This window comes from Nerophis lumbriciformis, linkage group LG02, assembly GCF_033978685.3.
Source record: "Nerophis lumbriciformis linkage group LG02, RoL_Nlum_v2.1, whole genome shotgun sequence".
NCBI classification, from domain to species: Eukaryota; Metazoa; Chordata; class Actinopteri; order Syngnathiformes; family Syngnathidae; genus Nerophis; species Nerophis lumbriciformis.
The window spans coordinates 51,825,715-51,833,418 of NC_084549.2; positions in this window are offsets into that span (position 1 = coordinate 51,825,715).

Below are 7,704 nucleotides of genomic sequence, written 5' to 3' on the forward strand. Positions count from 1 at the left end.
TACATTGTCAAATGTGAATACCTGGGAGAAATTGAAGAGGACACATTTTATTTTTGATGCTATTTGATGCTATCAGCAGGCGAGCCATCGATTGTGACATTGACACATCTGTATGTTAAAGCTGTGTATATTTGCTGATCAATCAATCAATCAATCAATCAATCAATCAATCAATCAATCAATCAAAGTTTATTTATATAACCCTTAAAAACAAGTGACTCAAAGGGCTGCACAAGCCACAACTGATGTAGGTGTTCTATCGAAAAGAGCTATCAGTTGCTATTCCTGTTTAAATGCTGATGAAAACGAATATTTACGATACCGTCAATGTGGACTTCCTCACGCTGTAATTGTCTTCATGCTTTCTTTTCTGTCTGTTAATATACAATGTGAACCTCCTCACGCTGCAAGTCTCTACATCAGTGGTTCTTCACCTTGTTGGAGGTACCGAACCCCACCAGTTTCCTATGCGCATTCACCGAACCCTTCTAAAGTGAAAAATAAAATGTTTTTTTTTTTCAAATTCAAGACAAAGTTATATGTTTTTGGTAACACTTTAGTATGGGGAACATATTCTAAGTAACAACGACTTAATTTAGAGTTATTTGGTGAGGGTTAGGGTTAGCGTTAGAGGGTTAGGGCCAGGGTTAGAGGGTTAGGGTTATAATAATCAAATCAAATCAACTTTATTTATAAAGCACATTTAAAACCATATCGAATAAGGCATTAATAAGTACTTAATAATGACCAGTTAAGAGCCAATATGTTACTAATTTGCATGTTAATAAGGAACTAATCAATGGTGAGTATGTTCCCCATACTAAAGTGTTACCAAGGTTTTTTTTACTGGTGCACAAAATGAACCGTGCATGAACATCACCTTGTTCAAAGAACAAAACCAACACAGTGCATAAACTCACAACATATTACACACCTACAAATCAGTGTGACTTCTGCTGTTGCCATATCCGTAATACGCCGATAAGGAGAAGTTTTTATTTACACGATGAGTCGGGTGTGTCTTGACCTCCGCCGAACCCCTAGGGTTTGATCGAACCCAGGTTAAGAACCACTGCTTTTCATGCTTACTGGTCAGCGAACATAATTAAATAAATATAATTTAAAAGAACAGGGGAAACTGATGACTCCTTGTTAGTTAGTTGGTACAGTAAAACACATTACTATGTCTAGAGTGTGGGAAGTGTTGATAAGTTTGTATAAATCTTTGTATAAATAACTGGAGAATACAGAAACTTTGGGGCTTAATTCAGATGACCTGACGATTAATTAGTTTGAGAAGAATATATGTTTTATTCAGTTTTGTAAATATTGACTAATGTGTGTGAAGTCTTATTGGTTAAATTTAGTCTAAAGGGGGATTGCACTTTTTTTTTAATTTTGCCTATCGTTCACAAGAGAGACAAGAACACATATGTCTTTTTTTATTTTTGTTACGATTTTAAATATGATAAAACACGTTTGAAAGATGCGGCAAATGGGAGTCACTGTTGTAGCTTTCATATTCAAAACCCTCAAGCAACGTTTTATATACACACTCTAAGTCTATATATAATGTAGTAACAAACATGTACATAACAATCTGTAATATTTTCAATATTCACAGTGTTTTGAAAATGTTTCCCGGATTGATTTCCGTTTCCATTGCAGCGCACTTTGTATTTCAGGCGACAACTTGTGTTACTACTTCCGGAATCAAACACGAGTGTGTTTTCTAATCATGGCAGACTTGGTAGCAGACAACGAAGACGACTATTTGTGGACAAATGAGGGTTCCCAACCTTATACATTTAAAGCTAAATATACTGCTGCTTATAGAAGTCAGCACGAAGGAAGGGTGAAATGTTGGTGCAGACGGAAGCCAGAAGAGTGAGGTGAAAGTGATTTTGACTCTATAAATGTGGAATTTGGAGCCAAGCTATTTCGACATAAATGGAGTGTTTACCCAAAATCAACAGGAAACGTCCCCGGCCAGCTAGACCAGACGAACAACTGTCCATCAAGTAAGTCCCTTTAATATTGATCATGATACACGCAGCAAGTCATGCGTGTTATTACAACTACAGTACATACTGTACACTGTCTGGCTAGCTGTGTACAAACAAAACATGAAATGTGGGCCAAGTACTTTACAGATATTGTAATCTGATTGCTCATGTTTTTCAGTCAGTACAAATTGGTGTCGTATCGCAGTGTTTTGCGTTACAAACTCAAACGTTTTTCGTGTTGACCAAGAAGCTATTACCAGAGCATGGCGATGGGCTAGAAAAATATTTCCTCAGTGTTCGCTCTTACAATACCAGTGTGGCCACAGCTTGGTTATTTTATGGGTTACGGAACATAAATTAAGTATTGTTGACTGTTTTTGAATGCTTTTTTTAAAGTAATTTAGAGGTATAATTGATTGCTTCCATTAGCTGCATTGCGAGCCAACTAGAACGAGCAGATTTTTACATGTTAGAAAGTGAAGAAAAAAACTAAAAACTTTTGACTTCTTGTCTCTTATAATGATTGTGAACGATAGGCAATTTTTTTTTTTTTAAAGTGCATTTTCCCTTTAGGAATCAAGCCGTCACGTTAAGATAAATGTTGAGATGGTTGATACCGAGATACTTAATTTCATTTATTTATTAATTTTTAGTTCCCCCCCTGAGAGATTGCCACCTTATGATATATGTTACATGAGGAGGGGACGCTGGCGTTGACTGTTCGCCGCTTCTGAGTCAAAACTTCCTGCAGCTGAACGGCTCAAAAACAGAAACCATCCAAACCGGTACTCCTCAACAACTCCGTTCTTCCCACATTACCTCAGTTTAATTTTTTGGCCACAACTTTCCCTTCTCTCCCTCCGTTACAAACCTTGTGGTCACGTTTGATCCCCACCTCTCCTTCCATCTCATCCACATCTGCAAAACCTCCTTCTTTCACCTCTGTAACACCTCCAAAATCTGCCCCTTCCTCTCCCTTCCAGCTGCAGAGAAGCATGCCTTTTTTACTGTAACAAACTCCTCATCGGGATCCCTCCAAAAACTGTGTTCAGAACAGCGCTGCCAGGGTCCTGATGAGGGTGCGGAAGTATGAGCACATCAACCCCATCCACCGCCCGCATTGAGTACAAGGGCCTCCTGTACACCCACCACTGTCTGCACGGTGATGCCCCCACTTACCTCACTGACATCCTCACACCACACACCTCAGCTGGCGCTCCCCATCTGTAGAACACCCTTCCTGACCACCTCAGGGCCCAAAAGACAGTGGATGCTTTTAAAGGCCTACTGAAACCCACTACTACCGACCACGCAGTCTGATAGTTTATATATCAATGATGAAATCTTAACATTGCAACACATGCCAATACGGCCGGGTTAACTTACTAAAGTGCAATTTTAAATTTTGCGCGACATATCCTGCTGAAAACGTCTCGGTATGATGACGCCGGCACGACATTTTGGGACAGCATGGTGGCCAGCTATTAAGGCGTCTGTTATCATCGCAAAATTCCACAGTATTCTGGACATCTGTGTTGGTGAATCTTTTGCAATTTATTCAATGAACAATGGAGACAGCAAAGAAGAAAGCTGTAGGAGGGAAGCGGTGTATTGCGGCCAACGTCAGCAACACAAACACGGCCGGTGTTTCATTGTTTACATTCCCGAAAGATGACAGTCAATCTTTACCATTGGCCTGTGGAGAACTGGGACAACAGAGACTCTTACCAGGGGGACTTTGAGTTGGATACGCAGACACGGTACCGTGAGTACGCTTCCAAACATTTGATCGCTTGCCCGTACGTGCGTGCCGCTATGTGCGTGTCACGTACGTAACTTTGGGGACTTTGGGGAAATATATGTGCTGTATGAACTTTGGGGAGGTGAACGGTACTTTGGGCTGTGGGATTGAGTGTGTTGTGCAGGTGTTTGAGTTGTATTGGCGGGTTATATGGACGGGAGGGGGGAGATGTTTGTTATGCGGGATTAATTTGTGGCATATTAAATATAAGCCTGGTTGTGTTGTGGCTAATAGAGTATATATATGTCTTGTGTTTATTTACTGTTTTAGTCATTCCCAGCTGAATATCAGGTCCCACCCGCCTCTCACAGCATCTTCCCTATCTGAATCGCTCCCACTGCCCTCTAGTCCTTCACTCTCACTTTCCTCATTCACAAATCTTTTATCCTCGCTCAAATTAATGGGGAAATCGTCGCTTTCTCGGTCCGAATCGCTCTCGCTGCTGGTGGCCATGATTGTAAACAATGTGCGGATGTGAGGAGCTCCACAACCTGTGACGTCACGCTACTCGTCTGCTACTTCCGGTACAGGCAAGGCTTTTTTATCAGCGACCGAAAGTTGCGAACTTTATCGTCAATGTTCTCTACTAAATCCTTTCAGCAAAAATATGGCAATATCGCGAAATTATCAAGTATGACACATAGAATGGACCTGCTATCCCCGTTTAAATACGAAAATCGCATTTCAGTAGGCCTTTAAAAAAGGGCTCAAAACCTACATACAAAAAAAAAGGCATATAGCTCATTTTAATAGTTTTTTTTACTGTCTGTGTTAATGCTTTTGTGATCTTTTTACTCTGTAGCACTTTGAGATTTGTTATCCAAATGTTATCTAGTATTATTAGTATTACCTTACTATGGTTAAGAGCTACTAGCAGGAGCTTAGTCTTCAGTTGGGACACCTAAATTGTACAGTTATAAAAGTCGAGGACTGACAAAGTGCAATCCTCTTCTCCAGGTTGGAGTTGGACTCATAGGTCCTGATTTACTAAAAGTTTGCTCATCACCATTTTGGGAGCACTATCTTGGTTAATATTTAGTAACTGTGCAAACTGAGAGATGCCCTGTACACGCTAAAACCCTCATCAATTAAGGCGGTTTGCACCACTTTACAATTGTAAACACAGTCTTTGTAAATCACACGCAACATGCCCACTATTAGTACACGCTATTTAAAGTTTGCTCACGCTGTTTAGTGCGTGGTGTTTGGATCTTAGTAAATCAGGCTCATACTGCAGCTGACAGCCAAATTCAATAAAGGAGGCAATGTTACTACTGTATTAGCACAGATAAAAAGTGCTGGAGCATGATGGATCAGCGTGCACACATGATGCCCCCTTCACATTTCTGACTGCCCCCTCTTATATGCCTGCCTAGCACCGTCCCCGTGGGGTGCCAAGTGTAAAAAAATCAGTTACAATTTTCTAGCAGATATATTTTTCACATTTAGCTCAATTTTCTCACATTGAACTCATTTTCATCACATATGAGTTTAAATTAAATGGTGACTAAAAATGTAACATCGCAATGTTAAATCTAAATCTAAAGGTTAAATCTAAATGTTAAAACTAAATCTAAACGTTAAATCTAAATCAAAACTTTAAACCTAAATGTTAATCTCAATAACAATATTAAGTATAATAGATAAATATAAATAAATATTAATTCTAAATGTATCTCCAAGTGAAAATATGAATGTTTACAGAAATACAAATTTTCTAACAATCCGATACCTCAGCCGCAAGCCGTGCCCACATCTCTGCCTTAGTGCACTCCTACATCTTTGACTGACTGCGAAAGAAGCAAAACATCACGGATGATTAGTGATAAATAATGCCAATAAAGCTGCATATTGTTGAAAATTGTGAGTGTGTTGCATAAAGACATGGTTGAAAACAAGATGATTAAACAGTTTAGCGCTTTACTTTTGTGTCGTATAATGAATAGAATTGAAGCTAATAGCACTTCTACATGTCTCTCTTCATTCTTAAACTGAGGCACTGTGCATGAAAACATATTTGTATTTGTCCATCATTTTGCTGTAGCAAATTATTGTCACATATGGACATTAATTTGCTGCAGAAAATTAATTTTCTTATGTGATCAAATAATGAAGTAGGCTATCCAACTTGCACGCAAAAGTAAATGCACTGCAGGACTGCTTCTATCGGGGCTTCATCAGAAATATTATATGCAAGCCGATATCATCCGATACTTGTTTTCCACTGATATCGGGCCAATTGGATATTAATATCGGATCAATACACCGCCGTTTCCCAACCAGGTTGTGGCTCCTCAGTCACGTCACCCCTGGATTATGTCAAAGTCTGCTTGGGCAAGATACTGAACGCTGAGTTGCCCCTAATGTGTCATCAGCAGGTTGACAAGGCGACTGAGTCAAAGCTTTAAAGAACCTTGAAGGTGGAACAGTACCATATAAGGTGACACACAGAGACACAACTGGGATTTCAGACCATTTATGGTCGTCATCAGGGGCGTCACTAGCTTTTAAGGACAGGGGGGGCTTAGCCCCCAGGAGAGCGAACGTAGCGCACGAGCACAAAACTACACAAAATACTAACAAATACTTAGAAATTATTCATTGTTATTATTGTTTAAAAAATGCACGTGACGAAATGAAATGCTCCCCGGGACTATGGCTTTTAACCATTTTTTTTCTTTTTCTTTTTATGTATTTATTCATTTAACATGTTATATTAAATGTCTTGGTTTTTCCTCCCTCTGAAAATCCTATGAAATGTTTAACAAGCCATCCTATAATAATACAACAGCTATTAATGTAACAATACAATAAAACAAATATATTTAATGATGTTTTTTCATTATTTTAACATTAGGCTAATGTATATTACTTTATATAGATTCTACAAGAGTGATGTGGGCATTTTCTATATGAACAAGTCTAAGGACCGCAGGCAAGGTCGCAGAGAAAATGCTGACTGGATTTTGAGTGATGTGGGCATTTTCTGTATGAACAAGTGGAATGGATTGGATACCGACACACTAAAGGGGCTCTCTACCTTAAAGTACCAATGATTGTCACACACACACACTAGGTGTGGTGAAATGTGTCCTCTGCATTTGACCCATCCCCTTGTTCACCCCCTGGGAGGTGAGGGAAGCAGTGGGCAGCAGCGGTGCCGCGCCAGGAAATCATTTTTGGTGATTTACGCTATGAAGTGAGGGTAAACTGAGTGAATAATGACAGTTTATATGATTATTTATTTAAACTCATATTCGGGCCACTTTATAATGAATATGTCGGCATGTATTTGTAAAAAAAAAAAAAATATATATATATATATATATATATATATATATATATATATATATATATATATATATATATAACACCAAATTATTTAGGGGGGCTTGAGCCCCCCTAAAATAGGCCTAACAATGCCAATGGTCGTCATTAAGCTGAAATAATAATGGGTGTGTCATAAACGGCACAAGAAACCACCCATGCCAACTCCACACAGGACTAAGGTGGCATGCAAACCCAGAATGTTCTTTTGAGGCAGCAGTTCAACTGAACTCCTCCAAACATACTTTTATGGATCGTGCTCCAGGAGCATAGAAATAAAGTCATGCTTCCTTCTGGCCAACATTTACGGTTGTTTAAATGTCAGACTCTTTATCTCTCACACAAACACACACACCCACATTCACTCACACACACACACACACACACACACACACACACACACACACACACACACACACACACACACACACACACACATACAGACATACAAACACACGCACACATCCACTCACACACACACACGCACACACACACACACACACACACACACACACACACACACAGTATGCGCTTCGGGGCTGCCAGATACTTCACTTTGATCAGAAGCAC